Source organism: Salvelinus sp. IW2-2015, linkage group LG14 (assembly GCF_002910315.2).
Source record: "Salvelinus sp. IW2-2015 linkage group LG14, ASM291031v2, whole genome shotgun sequence".
Lineage (NCBI taxonomy): Eukaryota > Metazoa > Chordata > Actinopteri > Salmoniformes > Salmonidae > Salvelinus > Salvelinus sp. IW2-2015.
The window spans coordinates 41630243-41655605 of record NC_036854.1 but is presented as its reverse complement, the minus strand read 5'-3'; the positions used below and the strand labels follow the sequence as shown (position 1 = coordinate 41655605).

The 25363-nt window shown below is 42.4% G+C and overlaps 1 pseudogene; it reads right to left on the bottom strand.

Moving 5' to 3' along the window:
• Nucleotides 1-25363, bottom strand: part of LOC111973562 (partitioning defective 3 homolog) — an 807950-nt pseudogene that overhangs the window by 340642 nt on the left and 441945 nt on the right.

Sequence of the window (25363 nt, the reverse complement as noted above, 5' to 3'; positions counted from 1 at the left end):
ATGAAATATATTCATGAAATGGGAGACCCATTTCCCCTCTGTTGTTTAATGTTCTCCTTTACATTTAAACAAGCCCACTCTGCAAATGGAATGGCTTCCTTTGGCTTGTTGTAGCGCTTACTGCTTGGACTGTAATCTTTTGAATGGAGTGCGGTTCTAAGCTTTGTCCCAAATGGCACCCTATTCCCTAAATAGTCCACTACTTTGGGCCCTGGTCAAAACAAGGGCACTAGATAGGGAAGTCTCGTGGGAGAGATTCTTTACACCTGAGATTGCATACAATCCAAGGAGAACTACTGTTGTGTTTTGTCCTAGAGATAGCCTGCATTACCTGATTAATTKATCAACAAATGGCTCAAGTAAAGGCATAAAACCCTGCGAAGGGAATACTATTAATAAGGAGCGCTATCTATCAACAGGGCAGGTGACAGCCTCCTCCCTCGRTCCCTCTCCTCACTTCAAGGACTTTCATTAACTAATTCCCACACCGAGAAACATTCACCTTTCTTCTTCTCTTCTTTTCCCTCCTTCCCTTCTTTTTAACTTTTAAAGTAATATAGATGGATCAGGAGAATGGAGGAAAAAAACGAGCTTAAAAAGGCTGATAAACCAAACATATGAAGTATTGACAAATTAGAGCCAAAAGGGAGTAAAACTTTCTCAACTTCTTGGGGAAAATCAACATCAATAAAGTAAAGGATTTGTCACAGTGAAAGATAGAGTGAATCATAGTGCGGATTAAACTCATATCAAACCGCTGGGTATGAGACGGAGAGAGACCTAATATGAAAGGTTATTTCTCATAGCCGCTGGACAGAGAGAGTGAGAGAGAGGGAGAAAGAAAGGGAGAGAGGGAGAGGGAGAAAGGGAGGGCCTGAGCACAGACAGACATCAAAGCAGGGGCGGAGGGAACCGCCATATTACAAGAGCTATTAGAAGGCTATCGCCGTGGTTACTGGTTAACGGACAGATTGATACAGCTTTGCTCAGCTCGCTGGTGTAACAGCCGTGACGTTAGCCAGCGGGAACAGAGCGAAACACGGGATTAGCTAAACAAACTGGAGTGGACAGCCTTGCCACTTGCCGCTAGGACGCACAATATTTTTTAAGTCAATATTTTTCATTAGCAAATAGCAATCCCTGATACATAACATTTCTTCAGAAATAAACAACTTAAGATCATATTGATGTTTAGTATCCTTCAGGACCTTTAAGTGTCTGCGTAGGTAATTGCCTTGTTTTAGAAAAGGAAGAATCCAATAAATAAATGATCTAATGACAAACTACAGTCTAACGATCTTTAGACAGGTAGAAATATGATGAGTCATCTCATCAGCAGCCTTTTGGTAGAGCACACGCACACACACACACACACACACACACACACACACACACACACACACACACACCACACACACACACACACACACACACACACACACACACACAAATGGTGCAAGTCCTCTAGAGCCCAAAAGCCTGTTTTAGCTATGGGCAGCAACAAGGACTTGCACCATTTTTAAGTAGTCAACTGGATTGGACTTTGGTTCCGCTTTAAATGACATTCAGCTTATAAAGGCTTCATAAAGCCTCCCTAATGCCTTCATAAGCACTACATGAACGTGTTACGAAGCATCTTTAACCGTATGCCAWGCTTKATGGTTCATAAATGTGMCATACCTGTGTGACAATCACCATCAATCATGTCAAATGTGCCATAACCCACTACGTCAAATGATATAAACATGTGCTTTTTAAAGGGTGACATGTTGTGCTGAAGGATGGCATACGCTCTAAAGTGATGTCATGTTAGTCACATTACACCTAATCTCAGACACTTCCGCACAAATCTCTTAAGAAGATAAATGGGCAGGGTTTAGCAAAGTYTGACTTTTTGACTGTGTTAAGTAGTGACGATGACAAATACTTTACTCAGAAGGTCACTCCTACAGAATTCTATGGTCACTCCCACTAAGTCCAACTTTAAATGGTTGATATCCCAGGCTTATATGTGCTGTGTTTGCAATAGTCTGGGGACGACGATACACCAAGAAACACTTACCTTGATGAAAGCCCCCGACTTAAAAGAAATGTAAAGAGTCTTTCTTCTGGAACCAAGTTACATGTTCCTCAGTACACAAACATTCACACAACAAAAACACGCCATACCGCGCAGTGCTGTGCCCAGTCAAGTCTTTGACACATTCACCCACTTCCCCTTGCTGAAAGATGAGCCACAAAATGTTGGTACCATTGTAACAGGTTGTAATCGAGCCCTGGTCTCCAACATGGGAACAGAAGAGGAAGTCTCAGGTTGGACTACTCCCAATCATCTTGGTTCTGACACACACACACACACACACACACACACACACACACACACACACACAAACACACAAACACAAGCTTTGCACGTCCATCAACCCATTTAAATAGCTCTCACACCCTACAGTTACTTGTGGATCATGAGAGAACCTTCATAAATCAGCGTTAATAATCTATTTCTTGAATTTAGGCCATAATACTTAGTTTGAAGTGAGACACCATTCATAACACATCTATAAAGACTCTATATTGCATGACGCTGTACTTACTTTAAAGTCAGACACCTTTGGTCATTCATAACACATACATGTATTAACACTTAGGGAATTATCAGTTAAAAAAATAAACAGCAAAAGCAAATAATCATTAAAGACATGTTTAAACCATACATTTCATTTTATTTGTACATTTTTGAAACAATACAAACACATTAAGTTTCAAAAAGTCCAGCAATGTAATTACATTAAACATTACACGGGGCTGTGAATAGTGTAGCTTGTCCCTGAGCTGGCGGACGAATGGTTATTGCCGCTCTTCCTGCTGGAGGTACTGCATGTTGGTTCCAACCCTTAAAAGTAACAACAAAGAAAGTTAACAGGTCTGTTAGGAAATGCCTTTGTCASAKCATCTGGATAAGGGCATTTCTGTGCTGCACCAGAAACTCTAGATGGAAAGATTGTTAACTCCATTCAATTCATATTATTATATGTGACTGTGAGACATGGCTGTATCTTGAGAGATTTGTATTTATTTGAGCCTGCTAGCTAGCAACATTTCGGATAGCAGGCAATTGCTGTGAAGTCACCGCAATCATTTGAAATAGAGATTGAGGTAGCTACAGTACGTAATCTAACTCAACACTTAACTACTAGAAACTCATTTAAATTGTAATAAATAAAGGTTAACTTACTTGTTATTCACTGTCCAGTGGCAGCACACCCGGTACATTTGATTTGCGAACTCATCACATGATCGGCGTCTCGTCAGCAACACTAAAAAAGTATTGCCGGGTCACGGAATTTCAGAAACATGTAATAGTAGAAAAGTGTCAATAACCATTCATGATATATGAACAATTATTGTCTAAACATTAACAATGATTTATATTTGTTCATATTTAAGGGGCATTTGCATTAAATGTGGGTTTTAAAACATGTTCCAACGTAAAATAAATGCCCWCAATGTGAATCACTGTATATGGAATACATATTTMCTTAGAGCAAGAACTATTCTGGGTTCAGAAGTACACGTATTTTAGGGAATACTCATTAGGGTCTGTAGAATGTATATACACTATGATGTCATTTCACGCTGGCCTTTTACTCCACCCATTCCAATGGAGGCCGAATCACATCACATATACTGCACTACAGAACATGTGCTAACCAAACAACAGTGCAGGGCACGCTCACTGAATTAAAAATCAACAAAACGAATCAATCTAAGTTTCTTAGATTTTGCCCCAGGCCTCAAAAGTCATCCCCTGATGCGGTTCAAGCATTGTTGTGAAAACAGAAATTCCAATTGTGTTGTTTTTCTCTTTAAATAAAGCAAAATATAAATCTGAAACCTACAACAAAACCAAGAAAACAGAAAATGGGAAAAAACAGAAGTAGGCAAAAAATACATARAGATTTTAAAAGGCCCTACCAAAGTTTTTTTGCCTTTTACACTTTATAGTGTGTGTCATCCTGCAGCACAGCATTTTGMGGGAAGTTGAGGTCGGGTCCAATATTGACTATACACCATACATACCCAAGAGGGAAAGAGGTTGGGCCATCCTAGAAATGTTTTAGTGAAATATAATATATAACATTTAGCAGACACTTCTATCCAAAGCGACTTACAGTCATGCGTAAATATTTTTTTCRGTATGGGTGGTCCCGGGAATCAAACACAATATACTGGTGTTGCAATGATCTACCAAGATTCATGACAGGGTTATAAATGCTATGTGATGCCTCAATTTAATATGATTTATAAGGCCATTATTAAGCAGTGCTTATGCCACCCTTTATAAAAAAACAGGTTTATGTCATATTTGTAAAGTACTTAAGTAAAAATACTTCAAAGTACTACTTAAGATCGTTTTTTGGGGGTACCTGTACTTTACTATGAATACTTTTGACTACTTTTACTTTTACTTCACTACATTCCTAAATAATACATTGTACTTTTTACTCCATACATTTTCCCTGACAACCAAAAGTACTCATTYTATTCTGAATGCTTAGCAGGACAGGAAAATMGTCAAATTCACGCACTTATCAAGAGAACACATGGTCATCCCTACTGCCTCTGGTCTGGCGGACTCACTAAACACAAATGCATCTTCTGTTAATAATATTTGTGTGTTGGAGTGTGCCCCTGGCTATCCATAAATTTTAAAAACAAGAAAATGCTGCCATCTGCTTTGCTTAATATAAGACATTTTAAATGATTTATACTTTTACTTTTAGCAATTACATTTACTTTTGATAATTAAGTATATTTAAAACTAAACACTTTTAGACTTTTACTCAAGTAGTATTTTACTGGCTGACTTTCACTTTTACTTGAGCAACTTTCTATTAAGATATCTACACTTTTACTCAAGTATGACAATTGGCTASTTTTCCACCACTGCATTTAACATGGGTGGTTATGTCACCCAGTTATGCCACATTTATGAACCCTTTATAAAGCATGACATACGGTTATAGATTATTTGTAACATATTTATGTAGTGTTTATGAAGGCTTTATGAAGCCTTTATAAGCTGCACTTCATTTAAAGCGGGACCGGGACTTCCTATGGGTTCAGGAAGGATCACATKATTCCATCCAGGTCATCAGGAGGGGTCAGCCAATGAATTATACTCATGAGCAAATGTTCCAAAACAGCAGGTGGCTTTATACAGTAACTGTTCAAACAACACACTCCAGGTGGCAGTMTGTTAACCAATTTGTATTAGTAGTAGAAGAAAATGGACTACTTCAAAARGGAGAGGGCCTCAATGGCGTTGCCTATGCTCTCACAGATGGCATAATAAAACAGATACAATGTTGCGTCCTCTATCTCTATGAGACTCACACAAGCACACACACAAACACACTTAAGGCTTGGCACCGTGGCACAAAGACAGTGTGAGGTTGGCACAGGCCAGAGGGAGTGGTGGTGCTGAGAGAAGCTGTAGATCTGATGAGGTTGAATATGCCCTATGGTAATGGATGATTCATTAATCACTACCAATAACAACGGAGAGAGTAGGTACAGTATTTTGCCTACATATCAAATGGCACCCTATTCCCTATACAGTGCACTTGTTTTGATCAGGCCTGCTAAGGCTCTGGTCAAAAGTAGTGCACTATGTAGGGAGTAGGTTGCCATTTGAGACATATCATCTTTCTCTTCAGTACTAAACCACCGAACACTTGAATGATGAGCCAGGACAGGAGTTAGTAAGACTGTCTTTGGCAATATGAGCACTTAGCTTCAAAACCACAAGGTACATAAGCCGGTACTTCCTGATATTGATGGTGAATGTTGTAACATACACTGTTTGTTGCATTATGCATGTTAGAACAATCCTCYATGCAACGTTGAAATGCTAACTGCACTACTGCTTCAACAGTTGAGATACAGGATTCCAGACAGTGTGTGCGTCCAAAATGGCACCATATTCCCTACATAACGCATTACTTTTGACCCTGTGGGCCATGGTCAAAYGTAGTGCACTCAATAGGGAATYTGTGCCATTTGTGACACAGTCAGWATAGTCATGAGTTGATGACTGCATCTCCAGACCTCTTGAGGTAGACGACACATGAATATGCCATTCACATCAATTAATATGCCATTCACATCAATTAATATGCCATTCACATCAATTAATATGCCATTCACATCAATTAATATGCCATTCACATCAATATGCCCCCCGAACCCTGCAGAGAACAATAGTATTGTGCAATAGTCCATCTCCTAGTATCTATCCAATGACAGGTATGACTAAAGAATACATAAACACCTACTGGCATCAAAACAAAAGCCTGATGATGAAGAGGAGAATGGAGAGGAATAGTTTATAACAGAGTAATGTGCACTAGTCACTCACGGACAGTCAATAACACACACGCACACACACACGGGAGATGCAGACAGTGTAGTTAAGTCTGAAGGATGTACTGATAAGGATGTACTGTCTGAAGGAGATTGACATAACCCCCCCGCCACAACAATGAGATTATTCTCTACAATAATTTCCATAGTGTGTGGCTATGCTTGTCATGAAATACATGATCATTCAACATCTAACTAAATGTAATTGCACTATTACCATATAATTAAGTGGTTATTATTACGTCCCCAAACACGTGATTTATACAATATGTATGATTGAACACACAGGTCAATTATTAATAAGTTCCAATCAAACAACACCTTCTTARGGGGAGGTTTCATGACCTTCAAATTCCAATTTTCATAATATATCATATGTTTCTCATAGCCATAAATAGCTTTTCACTGAGCAACTGCATTATATAATAGAATACACAGTATAGTTTACAACAGCCACTCGATGCACCATATATTATCCTGATCGATTTACAGTCTAATAACATAGACAGTACATGGGGCTCCAGGAGGCTCATATTAAAGTTGCAATGCAGCTGTTTTTATCTCAATATCAAATCATTTATGGGTAACAATTAAGTACCTTAATGTGATTGTTTTCAATTAAAGTGGTCCCCCCAAAAAATTGCTTCTTAGAAAAGAGGAATTTCTCAGGCAAGAATTTTGCTAGGACTGTCTTGGAGTGGGAAACTGAAAACTAGCTGTTATTGGCAGAGAGGTTTGGAACTTATTGGTTTATTAACTCATTTATGATGTCACCAGGCCGGTTCAAAACGCCATCCCACCAAAACAAGCTGAAATCTCTGGCGGTCATTTCAAACAGCTCTTACARTAAAAGGGCATTATTAATCTTTTAAAACATTTCACAGTATTATTCCAACCTCATAGTGTGACTTTCTGGCAGACGGCAGCAAACCTAAAGAGTTGATCTCGAGAGAATAGAAAATAACTCAATTAAAGTCATTAGGATTTACAGTCTTTTAAACTGCAGGGTGATTGGAGGGAAGATCATTTGTTTTGACATCTCCTCTGTGAGTTGTGTAATGGAAGTTATAGCTATGACTCACAGGAAGTTATAGTACAGAAATAGGTAGAAATGGCTGCCAATTTCKTTCCCACCAAAAAACATGTTATATGGTTGGTAGTCACCGGATGTAACCTCATTTAAGACACACCATTGGTATGATGAGAAAAATGATGGTCTGGCTTAGTTTAGCTGCAAATGGGAAAAAAATAAGAAAAAAATGTATTTATTAACTTCAATAATCTCAAGGTCAGAGATAATCATTACAGTTTCTGCTCCACCAACCTGAACGTTAATCCGCATCTCCCCAGGCCAGAGTCAGYACCCATACAGGCGTCCAAGTCGCTGCCTGTGCTGAGCCGAGCCAGACGGTTTGTCTGTCACAGCCAGGGAAAAAATAAATAACATGGCTCTGGCTCTCTATCTCTCCTCCCACCCTCCTTCCCTCCCTCCACTCCACCCAAGGCTTTCTTAACGGTAATCTATAAAGTCATCTAGGTAATACACAGCAATTTGTTTTCTTGGATGTGAATCAGAATAGACATGATTATGATTCTCATTGCAGGTATCAAAACACCCTCAGTGTGTTAACAACTCCTTCCCCAGCCCGCCCTCTGTGTTTCAATGCAAACCAGTGAGTCAGTCAGGCCAAAGCACAATCATGGTAGAGTAGAGTAGCACAGGATACCTAAGGCGACTCCCAGATAGCAGCATGTCATTTTAATAATATCTTGTTAGGAGGAGAAAGGTTACGTTCCAAATGGCACCCTATTCCCTATAAACTGCACTACTTTTGACCAGAGGCCCCTCCTCTCTCAGTCTCACGTGCTGATAACATAGAACACATTCTGCTTCACCTCAGGGTAGACACAGGCAGAACCACAGAGAGATGTGTCTGTGCATTGTAAAAACTAACGAGAGAGAGAGGGGGAGGGAGGGAGGGAGGGAGAGAGAGAGAGAACAAATGAAAGGGACAGAGAGAGCAAGTGAAATCTCTCTCAGCTTTTCCCAGTGTGACCTGTTGATTGTTAACACTCGTTAATGAGGACATCGTTATCGTTAGCAGAGTCTGTTATGATGTCACCACCACTGGTTACCAGGGACTACCTGTGAGGTGTTGAAACACATCGCGGTGATGTACACTGCCTAGGATGTGTCCCAAATGCACCCTATCCCCTATACCGTGCACTACCTTTGACCAGAACCCCATGGGTTCCTGCCTCTTCAACCAGCAGCGCCTACCGATGAACCTTCTCTCCCCGTGGATCTCATTATCACACTACTAACGTCAGTCTAACGTCAGTCTAACGTCAGTCAGTATTTTCCATGTTTATCCTCCTCTTTAAGAGCATACTACTATGCCTTTGAGATCCCATTATCTGAGTCTCAAATGACACCTTATTCCCTATTTTGTGCACTACTTTTGACATACTTTGTGCACTATATAGGGAAAAGGGTGCCATTTCAGAATCACACACTGCCTCCTCATTGCAGTATCCAGCTCCATGGTAATATCAAACCAGTGGTAGTCACCACTAGAGACTGACTCTCTGAGAAGAAAGGAAGGAACAGAACCATACTCTTATTTCCTGTCGTAGGTGGAAGTAGGGAGGCTGACTTTGATTCAGCCAATGGTTTCCAAGGAAGTGGAGTTGATTTGTATACAGTACCAGTCAACCCAATTGAGATGGTTTGGAATGAGTTGGACCGCAGAGTGAAGGAAAAGCAGCCAACAAGTGCTCAGCATATGTGGGAACTCCTTCAAGACTGTTGGAAAAGCATTCCAGGTGAAGCTGGTTGAGAGAATGCCAAGAGTGTGCAAAGCTGTCATCAAGGCAAAGGGTGTCTACTTTGAAGAATCTCAAATATAACATATCTTTTGATTTGTTTTTAACACTTTTTTGGTTACTACATGATTCCATATGTGTTATTTCATAGTGTTGATGTCTTCACTATTATTCTACAATGTAGAAAATAGTAAAAAATWAAGAAAAACTCTTGAATGAGTAGGTGTGTCCAAACTTTTGACTAGTACTGTATACCACCATCWCAGATTTTTCTGAAATAATTTCTGTTGTCAGAAACAGACAAGATGAGCAATCCTGCAATATTATTTTGTTGAAATATAATTGGATATCTGAGAAATTATGCTAATTGTTGCACCCAAATTGGCCATTTTAATTTATAGGTTTCTTATAATATTCAATAAATATAGTACCAAACATCCAATTTGGACCAAACATTTTTCTAACAATGAGTAAGACATGAGGAATCCAGAGAAATAGTCCAAAGCTACCCACGGACTCCCCACACATCCCACACCAATCCCACGCCAACAACGAGAATACAGTATAAGTTATCTATGTCTGACAAGCAGTATGGAGCCTCGGCATGGATTATTGTTTCTTCATCCTATGTAAATGCATTCTCAGTGAATTTGGTGATTTTATTTATTTATGATAAACTAGTCATTGAAGTTGTTAGGTTTATGTCTCAGATAATACTTTGTTAGTTAATTTGTTAATATCTCAGATATTAAATTATAGTTCAACAAATGTTGCAGGACTGTTTATAGCAACAGAAACAATTTCAGAACAATCAGAGATTGRGGGTGTTGAAATCCTCTTTCTTGTATTTCTTTAGGTGGAATGACCCTTAGGTTGATAACTGAAGAGCACATGCCAAACCTATTTCAGCCTGTGCAGCTAAAATATATATAGAAAGAGAGAGAGAGASCYCAAGCGATYGGAAGGGAAYGAGATGGTTTATGCAGACATGGGCACCATGCAGCATGTCCCCCATACAACACAGAGGCATGACATGTATTTATTCATGACATTAGGCCTTGACTCTCTCGCTCTCCACTCTGTGGGGGATTTCACCATGGCCCACTCTGGGAAAATGCTTCTCATCAGAAGTCTCACTATTGAGCATAAAAGTCAGTCCTAGACGGYACAACACTATGGGGTCCAGCTACTGTATCCTTCAAGCAGAAAATCATACAATTCAACAGGGACATGAAATGTGGGCTATTTGAGATGATAGTGTCAAATGATAGCTGAGGAGCTGAGAAAAATAGGGTCCATTTTCTGTGCGCTTGTAACTGTGTTCCCCTGTTTACCATGAACAGGGTATTCGATGGAAATGTTGATGTGGACATCACACAGTAGAGGCATCTCTCTCTCTCTCACACTCTGTATGCCTATCTCCTTCTCCTCCTTGCCTGTCTGCCTGTCCYTCTGTCTGCCTGTCTCTCTGTCTCCAACCATCCCTGTCTATATTAAAAATGACTGTGTGGGGCCTGGCTTTGGCCAGGGGACACTCAACCCTGGTGGCCCCCCTCTCAACCCCCCCACAGATGGAGAAATCACAACAACAACACTACAGCTGTCTCTCTCTCTCCTCTCCCAGTGACTGACTCAGACCCTAACATAATCCATAGCTGCTTGAGTCTGAGTCTCTCCTTGAAGCTYGTCAGGAGAGAGTTTAAAACAAAAAACTGAAAGTGTGGACCCCAGAGCAGTGCTGGTGATTGAGGAGAGTGATCAGCCATGAAGGGGCCTGGAGGCTGTGAAGAGGTGACTTCTGGGGTGCTGGCCTTCTAGGCAGAGTTGCAAAGAAAAAGKCATATRTCAGACTGGCCAATAAAAATAGAAGATTAAGATGGGCAAAATGACACAGACACTGGACAGAGGAACTCTGCCTAGAAGGCCAGCATCCCGGAGTCACCTCTTCACTGTTGACGTTGAGACTGGTGTTTTGTGGGTACTATTTAATGAAGCTGCCATTTGAGGACTTGTGAGGCGTCTGTTTCTCAAACTAGACACTCTAATGTCCTTGTCCTCTTGCTCAGTTGTCCACCGGGGCCTCCCACTCCTCTTTCTATTCTGGTTAGAGACAGTTTGCACTGTTCTGTGAAGGGAGTAGTACACAGCGTTGTACGAGATCTTCAGTTTCTTGGCAATTTCTCGCATGGAATAGCCTTAATTTCTCAGAACAAGAATACACTAACGAGTTTCAGAAGAAAGTACTTTGTTTCTGGCCATTTTGAACCTGTAATCGAACCCACAAATGCTGATTCTCCAGATACTCAACTAGTGTAAAGGCCAGTTTTATTGCTTCTTTAATCAGGACAACAGTTTTCAGCTGTGCTAACATAATTGCAAAAGGGTTTTCTAATGATCAATTAGCCTTTTAAAATGGTAAACTTGGATTAGCTAACACAACATGCCATTGGAACACAGGAGTGATGGTTGCTGATAATGGGCCCCTGTACGCCTATGCAGATATTCCATAAACAATCTGCAGTTTCCAGCTACAATAGTCATTTACAACATTTACACTGTGTACACTGCATTTCTGATCAATTTGATGTTATTTTAATGGACAAAAAATGAGCTTTTCTTTAAAAAACAAGTGACCCCAAACTTTTGAAAGGTAGTGTATGTTTAAAACATATGAGGTAGGCTATGGTCACACCGGTAATAGATCCGTTGTTGTATTACTAGTGAAGCACAGCTGAGTGAGTACACATTTCAATCATTTGCTTTTCATTTTACTGGGCTGATGTTGCCTACATCTGATGGTCAGTCTCAACGTCCCTCCGCTGTCCTTTTCGTCCGCTGACACTGACCAAAAAGGGACACCATCTTCCAGCTGATGGCCAAACTCATGTCACACCCCATTATTCTTATTTAAAAAATAWTCTTTTTTTTACCGCATTATTTCTGCCTCATGCAGAAATTCATGTTGTTACTCCTAACGAACAGAGTAAGTTAAATATTCCTCGATATTAAAAAAGACCCAAGCTGCTAATAATAGCAACGCAAGCCTTAAAATACACTTTCCTACTCATTCATTACAGCTGCAGGGCTTGTTGTAGCGCTGAGTGGACGAAGGAAGAACGCACATTTTATGGCTGATAAAAGTGTTGAATACAAAGTGTTGACAGCGCTGAGTAAGAACTTAAACATGAACTCACTCATAAAAACAGAAGCTCTTTGCTGTATTCGTTGACAGTCTCTCTCCAGTCGTGGTTTTAAACATTTTGAAATCTCACAGTATCAACTTTGCCGAAGCTTTTCTTTTGCGCTTCCTACTTTACTGCAGACACGGTAACCTGACCCATCCAATTGGCCATCGGTAGGACTATATAGCACTTGATTTGCTCTCTGGGCCCGCCGGGGAGACAGAGTTTGTACCTTCAGACACATGAAATGGTTAAAAGTCCAGGAATGCTGGACTTTATTTTTGTTTTTTTTACAGAAATGTTTTGCAATCGACAAGGAATGCCTTGGAGATCGACCAGTCGATCGCGATCGACCTGTTGGTGACCACTGATATAGGGAATTTGAGATGTGTATTTCATCTTCAGTTTCCTGCTACAGTCCTCTGAGAGCTGATGAAGCGCATGAAAAACATTTTCCAATCCAACAACAGATCCACTAATGTCTCCCTCGTGGAGAAGTAATGGTCATTCTCGAAACCCCATGATGACAGGGGAAAACTGGGTTAAGCTTAAACAAGTCATGAATCTTCCATTTGAGCATTTTCACAGAGAAGTGATTCCATCCTCACCACTTGTCTACTGTTTTATTAAGACTTCTTCCAGTTGAGTTTCCTACCGTGTTTCTGTCCCCCATTATCCATCCAGGCTTCATGGGGTTTGGGTATCATCATTAAATAGTCATTGTGAGGTGAACAGGCAGGGAGGGAAGCATGGAGTGATGGAAGGAGGGGAGGGAATCAGAGAGGCAGGCAGAGAGGCAAGCAGGGAGGGAGGTAGGAAAGCAGGGAAGGAGGCAGACAGGCAGGCAGTCAGGGAGGGAGGTTGTTATTATGTATGAGGAGCGCAGCATTGCTCAGGCGCCCAGTGTGCCAGCACTCCTAATGATGAAAACGGTCCAAGGAGGCAGCGTACCATGCTGAATGTCGGTCCTATCCTGAGCKACCTTGCCCCCCAGAGAGAGCGAGATCTCTGCATGTCCTTGTCACTCCATCTCTTCCTCTATTTCTCTCTCTCTCTGCATGTCATCGTCTCTCCATCTCTTTCTGTCAATGTGTCAAGACTGAGACAAGCTCACCTATCAGAATGGCACAAGGCCAGTTGACCTGAATGTTGGATAAAGTGACCCGACTGATCACCATCAGGACAATAAGAAGGCAGTGTTTTACAAGTGTGAACAATAAACACTTAAATGGGCAGAAATGACCTGTTAAGATGACTGGATATTGCCAACACGTTCTCCCTGTGTGAGTGTGAATGCTTGTGATTGTATGTCCTTCAAAACCACACTGACTCATTCCCTCTCAAAAAACACATCTCTCGCGGCACATTCGGATTGTAAAGCATGGATTTATGAATGAGTATAGACTATTTATTTATGTTATAATAAGTGGGTTTAATCCCGAGTGTCAGAGACGCTGATTTGGAACGTTCCTCTCAGTGTGTAGCACGCACGCACGGCACCGCACACACACAGAACACTAACACAAACACAACACACACCACAACACACACAACACACACAACACACACACACACAAACAACACAACACACACACACACACACACACACACAACACACAACACACACACACATAGGCAACACAAACCCAACACACAAACACTCCCACAGGCATCCCCCCATCATTGTGATTTATGAGCAACATTAAAGACAATCATGTTGGGCTGTTCCTTGTCCTTTGTAATGCGGCCGGGCCTCTGTGTGAAATATAGCACGTTGAATGCTGAGCGCTAGCTCCTTTTTCATTCATATACACTTCACTATGTTAGCTGGGAGAACACACACAAACACACACAGACACAAACACTGGAGGTAAACAGCTAGACTGCTGCTTCACTTGCTAATTGCTCCAGCTGTGATTTAAGGCACGACATACACACATCTACGCCACATCACCCGGGCACCATGTCTAGCCCCTCGGGTGTGTCTGAGTTAGGCTTACAGTTCACATACACAACACTCTACAATAGATGGAACTAACAGAGAAGCTTGTAGTAGACTTTAACTAGACAAAACTTTGGTCAGTCCTGTCATGRCTTTGCATACTTTCATCTGTCCAAGCATTTGAAAGAGAGGAGAAGCAGTTCATCTAGCTCACTGTCATTTCTTTGAAACACACACATACAGGACTAGAATATGCATRGCATGTGAAGCACCAGGAGAGTAGACACCTGAATCATTGATCCGTGACATACATCCTCGCAGAATTCCGAGGGAGACGAGAGAGGTTGAATCACCCAAGGGCAGGAGAAGGAGAGGTGTGAGATGAGAGAGGAGGGGGGGTAGAAGATAATTGGAGAGCGAGAGAGACAGCAAGAGAGGTGGAGTAGAGAGAGACAAGAAGGCAAACAGAGGGAGATGGAAATGAAAATTATCCAAGGACAAGGCTCTGCCAGTGTCCGTGTGCAGGGGATCAGAACCCAGAGCGAGCTGACAGGGCTGGGGAGAGATCTACAGGGATCAGTTGCTAAGAGAGATCAGCTCCTGGAGGAATCAGCTCGGAGAGATCAGTGATGGGGAGGCATCAGCCACTGGGGCCAGGCCTCTGTAGTGTTCACGCTCCAACCTCTCAGACATCAGTATCTGTAGCACCCCCCCCCAAAATACAGTGCAGATATTCTGCCATCATCTCTCCTCTTTCTCAGATCTACAGCTGAGAGGATCAGCTTTTAAAAACAACATCTCTGTCCTCACTCTCTCTGCACAGGCTACAAACATCTTCTCTCTCTCTCCCCCCCATCATGTGCCAGTGAAGACCCAATTAAGCATCGCTCATGACAAATCCCCAGCAAGTCATGAAAGGAGGTATATATTTCTCTGTCACCCTCACATAAACTCACCAAAAGGAAAAACAGATCAGAGCGAGATGAGGGAGGAGAAGAGAAAACATTTCACCTAACACACAGAACCACATGTCTAGAGCTGAGGGAACAGAAGTATGGTCCTGGCTTTTAATTGGTTGGCTTTGAAAAGGAATTCAGTAGCATAATTCAACAATTTCCCCCTCATCGTTTTTGTGGAATGGAATGAGCATGTGCACATCAGCGAACAGGGCACACACACAAACACGCACACTTCACTTCAGCGGACCGGGCACTCACCGGATATGAAAGGTCAATTTCTATGTGATTACATGGTAAGTTCAGCGCATGGGTGAGCAGACTAGTAATGAGTATTACTATAWGATCATTTACATACTGTACCACAAGAGAGGAGAAAAATAAGAGAAAAGGTTTCCCCCTATGCATTTCTAACAGCTGCATTACTGCAGTGTGCACCATGCTCTGCATTTAAASCCAACTCATTTACGTATACAGTACATTGTACATTGTTTTGTAACTTGGATGTTAAATATTCCTTCCATTCTACAAAATTCATTCTTTTTTCCCACTTGAGCTGTTTGATAAAACAGAATGGGATCACAATGTTCTCAGATCTTCCTACGTTGTTCGTGTTCTCATGACTTCAATTTCCATCCCTTTGAGAATCAACGTACAGTCTAGTTAGCATACTTCCGCTCTGATTGATCAAAGGAATCGCTTCCAGTACAGAAATACCAACACAGTGGTAATCAAAGTTGGAAAACAAAAAKCAAAAGAAGAAGATGACAAAAGTTAGCGAATGCAGAGTGCAATTAAAAAGAGTGAAGCGTGTCTAGTGTTGATTATGGCCTAATCAGACAGAGCAGCTAAGAGAAGAGACTATGACAGGGCTGACGCTTACTGTACTGGGACATTTCTTTACACATTGTCCCTTCCAGCACGGTGGTGAACGTGTAACCAGGGCAGCCCAGAACAGCTAGACTTAGCTCGGTTCGTCCCTATAGTGTGGATCCGACATATACAGTATGAGCTAATAAGAGTGTGCGAGGAGAGTCTTGGTTCCCAGGGACTGTTCCATTAGAGGGCAAGGATGGCCGTGGAGGAAGCTGCTACATTTAATTAGGTCCTTAACAAGCCACTTTATGAATTCAGTCATGTTTGGAGTCCTCTCTCTGAGACGCTGCTGTGTGAAAGACACCGGTGGATCCCATTTCACTCCAACAAGATTTCAGATTCAATTAGTTCCATGCTTTCCCTGCTCCCTTTACAACTTCTACTACACACACATCCCGTGTGATCATTCCAAACCAAATTATTCCTTGGCCCTCTGATGGAAATACACTGGTGTCAGATTACATTTGCATTGAGTGGTCAGAGGAAAGAAGAGCCGGACAATGTCCCGCGCTGGTCTCTAAGCCGCCAACAGACACACACACACACACACACACACACACACACACACACAACACAACACACACACAACACACACACACACACACACACACACACACACCACACACACACACACACACACACACACACACACACACACACACACACACAACTCCTCTTAGTGTCTGATATTGCGGCTACAGTCACTGACCTCTCTCTTCGCCCTCCCCTCTCTCCTTAATCCAATGCCGGATGCTTTCTAAAAGCATGTCCCCAAAGACCTTTCCTGTGACACGTAATCACACGCGTTCAGACGAATGCACATACACACACAAATCTGCGCTTAGCCTAACCACCCAATATATGTTTTGTTTTGTTTCATTGTGACAGTGGTTGGTAATCTCCCGGGGTGGTGAATTGTGTTCATTGTCCCGCCTCCCCTGCTGTGTCTCTGCTCTGTGATTGGCAGGGGGATAACAGGATGTCACACACAGAGGACATATTTGGTCCTTTTTCAAGGTTTTCAAGGTTTGACTTCAGCCCAAAATGACCCCCTTTAAAGCTCAAGGATCAATCGGCTTTGAAGAGGGAGGGAAATATTCTCAAATATGTTTTTGACAGGGTGAAAACGGGATCCTCTTCTTAAGGACAATACCCACTATGAGATGAGATTTCTCTTAGTGGTGGATCCCAGTGAGAGGAAGAGTGGAAGGCTGTTGCTGTTACATCAATAAACCCAATGCAAATTTGGCATGTCATTAATTCTCTCAGATTATACACAGAAATACTCACTCACAATAACACGTCCGGTACGTCATGTCAAACACATATTAGTAGGAAACCATGCTGGTCATCTATGACTATTTGAACATCTTGGCCATGTTCTGTTATAATCTCCACCCGACACAGCCAGAAGAGGTCTGGCCACCCCTCATAGCCTGGTTCCTCTCTAGGTTTCTTCCAAGGGAGTTTTTCCTAGCCACCGTGCTTCTACACCTYCATTGCTTGCTGTTTGGGGTTTTAGGCTGGGTTTCTATACAGCACTTTGAGATATCAGCTGATGTAAGAAGGGCTATATAAATACATTTGATTTGATATCATACAAATATGTTGTACTCAACAGCCATTTGTGATGTTACAGTATGTTGGTGCTAAGTTGAGTCCTTTTTCTCTTCCTCTAACATAAGCTGGTGGTTATTCTTCTAAATGGGRTGTAGCTTGATCCTGACTGAACTATGGTAGGTTTAATACCTTGGCCAATCTTTTATGGGACATTATGATAAGTGAGGCATGACATGAACCACAATTATTTCTCTGAGATGAGATTCTGCAGCTGTCAGTGCCTGCTTATGGGAACGCCTAATTGCTATTGATGGGTAAACTGTGTGTGTAATAATACAGGTAGAGTTAGGCACACCTCAGGGCAGCGGTCTAGGCCCCTTACTTTTTTCTATTTTTATGAATTACCTGCSACAGGCACTGAGTAAAGCCTGTGTGTCTATGTATGCTGATGACTCAACATTATACACATCAACTACAACACTAAACAAAGAGCTGCAGTCAGTTTTAGAATGGGTGTAAGCTAGTCCTAAATATTTCAAAAACTAAAAGCATCGTGTTTCGGACAAATCATTCACTAAGCCCTAATCCTCAACTAAATCTTGTGATGAATAATGTGGAAATTGAACAAGTTGAGGAGACTAAACTGCTTGGAGGAACACTGGATTGTAAACTGTCATGGTCAAAACATATTGATGCAATGGTWGCTAAGATGGGGAGAGGTCTGTCCGTAATAAAGAGCCATTCTGCTTTCTTTACATCTCTATCAACAAAACAAGTCCTACAGGCCCTAGTTTTACCCCACCCGGACTACTGCCCAACCATATGGTCAAGTGTCACAAAGAGGGACAAAGGCAAATTACCGTTGGCCAAGAACAAAGCAGCATGGCTGGCCCTTAAATGTACACGGAGAGCTAACATCAATAACATGCATGTCAATCTCTCCTGGCTCAAAGTAGAGGAGAGTGCATGTCTTTGTGAGAGGTATTGACATGTTGAAAGCCCCGAGATGTCTGTTCAAAAGACTAGCACACAGCTCGGACACCRATGCATACACCACAAGACATGCCACCAGGGGTCTCTTCACAGTCCAGAACATACTCTGGGAAATGCACAGTACTACATAGAGCCATGACGATYTGGAACTCTATTCCACATCAGGTAACTCAAGCAAACAGTAAAAACTGATCAAAAACAGATACAACTACAACTTATGGAAAAACACGGCTTGTGAAGAGACACAAACACAGGCAACACAGCTGCGCAAACACGCACTCTACACACATGTACATTGTATTGTTGTTGTATTGTTGTATTATACATTATGTATAATACATTATGTATTGCAGAAATGTAGTGGTCTAATAATGTGTTGTTTTATTGCTTTGTTTCTTGGCAGAAGCTAATGGGGATCCTTTCTAAATAAAAAAATATGCAAATGTGTGTCGGTGTTACAATACTAATGACCAAACCGGCTTACCACAATCAGAAGTGACGACYCCCACGCAACCATATGGGGTCATATGGAATGCATACATAACATAGTGTATACAACAGATCCCATAACATCACGCTACATCATGCCAAGGCACGCTAACTATTTAGCTACTCTCCTTCTGCCAACAACACCCTCCTATTATCTGCCTTTGTGGCACGGAATCTTACATCCACCATCCAACCTTCCCCCCACTCGCTACCTCCCTCCCTCCTACTTTTTCTTCACTCTCCCCTCCTGCTCCTTTTTTCCCCTCCACCTCCTCCTCTTCCCCCTATTATGTGGCACCACAGTTCACTCCAGTGCACACCATTCCTGTCTCTCGCTCGGTCTGTCTTTCTCTCCCACTCTCTCTCTCTCTCGCCGTCCGGCAGCTGCCTGCTCCTTTTACCACAACCCAGGATGCATTAGTTCAGCACCCATGAAAGGAGCGGGTCTTGAGCACGCAAGCCTGATGCACACACACATCTCACACACACACACACACACACAGAAAGACATCACACACCTCCATACACACATACATACCCATGCTCAAGGGCCGATTCACATACAATACAGTACACACTCCGCTACGCAGACACACACAAAGACAGCGAGATGGGAGATGAGAGGGAGATGGAAAATAGGCATTCGGAGAGGTCAGCCAATCAGAGGGAAGATAAACAACACCTCATTAAGGTTGTAAATGGAGCCGTTGTGCCATTCAAATCAGACAGGAATAGATACTAGATGGCTGCATGGAGGCAGCATAGCGACATGCTAACAGGGTTAACAAGGCCCCGGGTGGGGCTGTGGAGGTCTAAACAACCCTGATAAGATCCGAAGGTAATGATGTGCATCCCAAATGGCACCCTATTCCTATAGGGCTCTGGTCAAAAGCAGTGCACTATATAGGGAATAGGGTGCCAATTGAGACGCATACATGATCACAGTCATGCTATCTGGGAGTAGAGGACATGAGACGCACCATGGTTATTAGAATAATGGCTGGATGGATATATGTCCACCGGACAATGGGCTCGTRATATAGTACAACAACAGTGAAATGAAAATACTATAGTCCTCCCTTAAGGGGATTTCTATCCCCTTCCATGACCATTTCTGCCCTTTTGATAGGAATAACCTATTAATTACTGCATCAAATATGCAAACATGATATCATGTGCTGCAGAAGATCATTTTACATTCAATAACAGAAGCTATTTTACTGTGAGGGTTCTTTGATTCCGGCTTAAGCAGTCAAATTTCTCTCCTCCTCTTCCCCTCTCTATCTCGCTCTTCTTTTCTCTGCAATATCACACTACTCTCCACTGGCCCTGGCTTTAATGCACTACCAATCAGGCTGTCCATTAAGCGTGTGCACTGCATGTTCATCAGGGTTCACGTCTTTAGCTTTGACTGCAAATGAGCTCAAATTGCAGTGTATTGCAAACTCCTTCAAATCTCCTTAGGGGGAGTAGATGTGTGTGGTGTGTGTGTGTGGTGGTGTGTGTGTGTGGTGTGGTGTTGTGTGTGTGTGTGTGTGTGTTGTGTGTGTGTGTGTGTGTGTGTGTGTGTGTGTGTGTGTGTGTGTGTGTGTGTGTGTGTGTGTGTGTGTGTGTGTGTGTGTGTGTGTATATGTGTGTCTGTGTCAGGAAGGCTTATTGGTTTGATGTGCTGAAGGCTTCCTGTTCCATGCAAATTAGCACCCGGGGATTAGGGCTAAAGCCAATCAGGTTTCATGTGTGATCATCATGATGAAGTCTGGTCATGCCATTGGCCGATGATGATTCTAAGCTGTTTTGTATGCAACAGGAATATTGCTCATGATGTGCTGGTGAACTGGATGGACATGCTATCTCTCTCTGTGTATGAAACTCCTCKATTTTCAATGAGTGTCAGACAAAAACATCAAAAAAATAAACTGACATTACATCGAACATATCGCTCACTTTTTTTGTTGTTGTTCTCTCCCTCCAATTTTCTCTCTCTTRGAATATTTGTCAGCTCTCTCCCTCTCTCTCTCTCTCCGTCTCCCTCTCTATCACTTCATATTTGACTCTTCCCCTTTCTCTAGCTTGGCATTTTATTATTGTTCTATTTTTCAGGCTCCTTCATATGAACAGTTTAGCTCAGTGTCTTTCCATTGCATTACACCTGTCTCACCTTAAAGGGATAGGCATGGAAACCCTTTATCTACTTCTCCAGTCAGATGAACTCCTGGATATCATTTTTATGTTTCTGCATGCAGTTTGAAGTAAATTGCTAACTAGCGCTAGTGCAATTGCTAACTAGAGTTAGCCGGTGTCTGCTAGCCATTACTCTAATGGTAGTTAGAGATAGTTTTGTGAGCCAATGCTATCTTCCATCATACTGGACACAGAGGCGTAAAAAATGGTTTCCACAAGTTCATCTGACCCTAGGGACGTAGATAAAAGGGCTCACTGCAAAATCCCAAAGTATCCCTTTAACTCAGTACAAAACACTCTCCAAGACTGCTTTTTAACTGAGGGCAGGGAGGGAGTGAGCCAGCATCACAKAGAGAGAGATAGAGGCTGCATCCCAAACAGCACCCTATTCCCTACGGTGCACTACATTAGACCAGGGCACATAGGGCTCTGGTCAAAAGTGGAGCAGTATAACAGGAATMTGGTGCCATTTAGGACGCAGACAGAGAGATAGAGAGAGAAGTAAGTAGTGGTTTTTGGTGAGCTGTCTCTTTGCATATCCAATATAAGACAGAGGGTCAGAAGTCTCGGGAGTTAAATGCAGGGTCCAGGGGAGAGTGTCAGGGAGGGCTGCTGTGTGCCAACTACTAAGTGGCTGTGGTACTCAGAGATAATGTAGAAAGATGATGTGCCAGGGAAGGGCACGGCAAGGTCCAGGCGAATAGTCTGCACCTCTCTAGCGCCACAGTAGATGCTGAAGAGGAATAACCTTTGTCAGCAGTGCCCATTGCGTCGTGACACAGGAAGAGATGAAAGCCACTGACTCACATTTCAACTTTCATTCACTAATCAAACTCACTTCAAAGTAAGACATAGTAAATGCAYAGGTTTGTGTGTTTATTTGCATGTGCTTGTGTGCATGTTTACATGCCTGTTTGTGTGTGTGCACTAGTGTGCTTGTGCATCTACGTGTAATTATAAAAGAATCTCCCCCAGATAAGCAACCTTTCTGAATTCCTGAATCATGACCTCAAAACACTTGTAGTTTCATTGTTAATTATGGCGCTGTCCCCGTGATACGCTAGTTAATCCCATTAAGATAATCCGCAGGAAAACAATTTATTGCATGATAACAGACGTGTGTGTGTGTGTGAGCACCCTTACTTATGCTGGACGCAAATGAGCATAAAATCCAAATAATTAATTGTGGTTTCTGTTTGATTAGCCTCACGGCAGCGGCGGTTGGTGCGCCCCTAACATTCACGCTGCTCTCTGCTCTCTGAATTAGCACTAAGGGTMTAGGATACACCCTCACCATCCCTCACCTGATGAGGGTTAGCTTACTGTACATGATAGGATCAGATTCACAATACCATACATTAGTGGTTAGTACTGATCACATTGTAGTTTTAGCATTAGCAATTTGATCGCTGAGTAGGAGTGCTGATCTAGGATCAGGTCCTTACTGTTGATGTAATCTTATTCATTGTGATCTAAAAGGCAAAACTGATCCTAAGTCAGCACTCCAACGCTGAGACGCTGATCCATACAGCCCCAGGGCCTGCTGTACTGTTTCAGTGAMAAGCTCTATACACCTAATGCACGTAATTCAGGAAGCATTTTATAGAAGCTAACCCCCTCTGGGGGACTGTTTACTGGTCATACAAAACGAGCAYTGGGTGACCAACAAGAGCAGAGTGATCTCTACKCATTTCACACCATTAGCCTGACACGCTGTAGGCCACAAACCAGGACTGCACAGCAGTAGATGACTCACAATGCAATGCCCCTGGGCATCTGAAATACATGCAAAGTGATTCTAATGAAATCAAGTTCATAATCTTCACAAGCTTTTTATCCTTTGTTCTAATAAGACCCAATCACATATTCCCATTAGTACTCAGGCTGGGTACAGTGCATTCTCCACTGGTTTAACAAACAGAGAATGTGTTTCGGTGGGTATGATACTGCACATAATGAATAAAACATCCTTTCCATATGAATAAAAAACGCTTGAGATGTGCCAGAGGCCTGGCTGCCTGGACATTAACCCCAGCAGAGTTTAAGGTGAGGTTCACCCCCATTAGTTCCAATACCAATCCCAGAGAGAACGCACTCTGTGTTCCGATTCCAGAATGCTCCGGAATGCTCTAGTCATGCTCCAGAATGTTTTACTGAATACATTAACAGAAGAAGAGTTTTGATTGGGTCTGGAGGGTAAAGGGTCCTTACCTGAACATATCTCCCAGGCCCTTCAGCAGCAACCCTTTCTTGGCTTTGTTTTTTTCTTTCTCTTTTTCTTTCTCCTTTTCTTTATCTCTCTCAGGCTTCTTCTTGTCCCTCACGCTCTTCACCCTCTTTTTATCATCGTTGCCATTCACCTGCCTCTCCATGGTGACAGAGTTTCCGGGTGGCAGYGTCAGGTCGGTGGCCGTAGATATGGAGTCCCGGCCTGACCGAGAACTCCCCTCAGTGTCCTCCTCCACTGAGAGATGGAAAAAAGGAAGGAGGGAGATTGTTTTTGTTTGGGTCTAACATACTGAAAAATATAAATGCAACATGCGACAATTTCAATGATTTTACTGAGTTACAGTTCATATAACGAAAACAGTCAATTGAAATAAATTAAATAGGCCCTAATCTATTGATTTCACATGACTGGGCAGGGGCGCAGCCATGGGTGGGCCTGGGAGGGCATTACCCATTTGGGAGACAGACCCACCCACTGCGGAGCCTGGCTCAGCCAATCAGTATGGATTTTTCCCCACAAAAGGGCTTTATTACAGACAGAAATACTCCTCAGTTTCATCAGCTGTCTGGTTGGCTGGACTCAGACGATCCAGCAGGTGAAGAAGCCGGACGTGGAGGTCCTGGGCTGGCGTGGTTACACGATTACATGCAGTTGTGAGCCCGGCTGGACGTACTGCCAAACTCTCTAAAACAACTTTAAATTCTCTGGCAAGAGCACTGGTYGACAACTCCCTCCAAACTTGAGACATCTGTGGCATTGGGTTGTGTGTCAAAACTGCACATTTTAGAGCAGCCTGTACTTGTCCCCAGCACAAGGTGCACCTGTGTAACGATCATGCCGTTTAATCATCTTATTGATGTGCCACACCTGTCAGGTGGAAGGATTATCTTGGCAAAGGAGAAATGCTCACTAACAGGGATGTAAACACATTTTTGTAGAAAATTTGAGAGAAATATCCTTTTTGTGAGTATGGAATATTTCTGAGATCTTTTATATCAGCTCATGAAACATGGGACACACACTTTACATGTTGTGTTTATATTTTCGTTTAGTATACTGTGCCTTCGGAAAGTATTCAAACCCCTTAACTTTTTCCACATTTTGTTAGGTTACACGCCTTATTCAAAAATGTATTCAATTGTTTTTTTTCCACACAATACCCCATAATGACAAAGCAAAAACAGGTTCTTAGAAATGTTAGCTAATATATAAAAAATATATATCACATTTACATAAGTATTGAGACCCTTTACTCAGTAGTTTGTTGAAGCACCTTACAGCGATTACAGCCTCGAGTATTCTTGGGTATGACACCACAAGCTTGGCACACCTGTATTTGCGGAGTTTCTCCCATTCTTCTCTGCAGATCAACAACCATTTCACTGACCATTTCGAATCCCACCGTACCTTCTCCACTGTGCAATCCGGTTTCCGAGGTGGTCACGGATGCACCTCAGCCAAGGTACTAAACGATATCCTAACCGCCATCGATAAAAGACAATAGTGTGCAGCAGTCTTCATCGACCGCCTGGTTCACCAACTACTTCTCAGATAGAGTTCAGTGTATAATATCGGAGGGCATGGTGTCCGGACCTCTAGCAATCAGAATGGGGGTACCACAGGGTTCAATTCTTGGGCTGACTCTTTTCTCTGTATATATCAACGATGTGACTCTTGATGCGGGTGATTCCTTGATCCACCT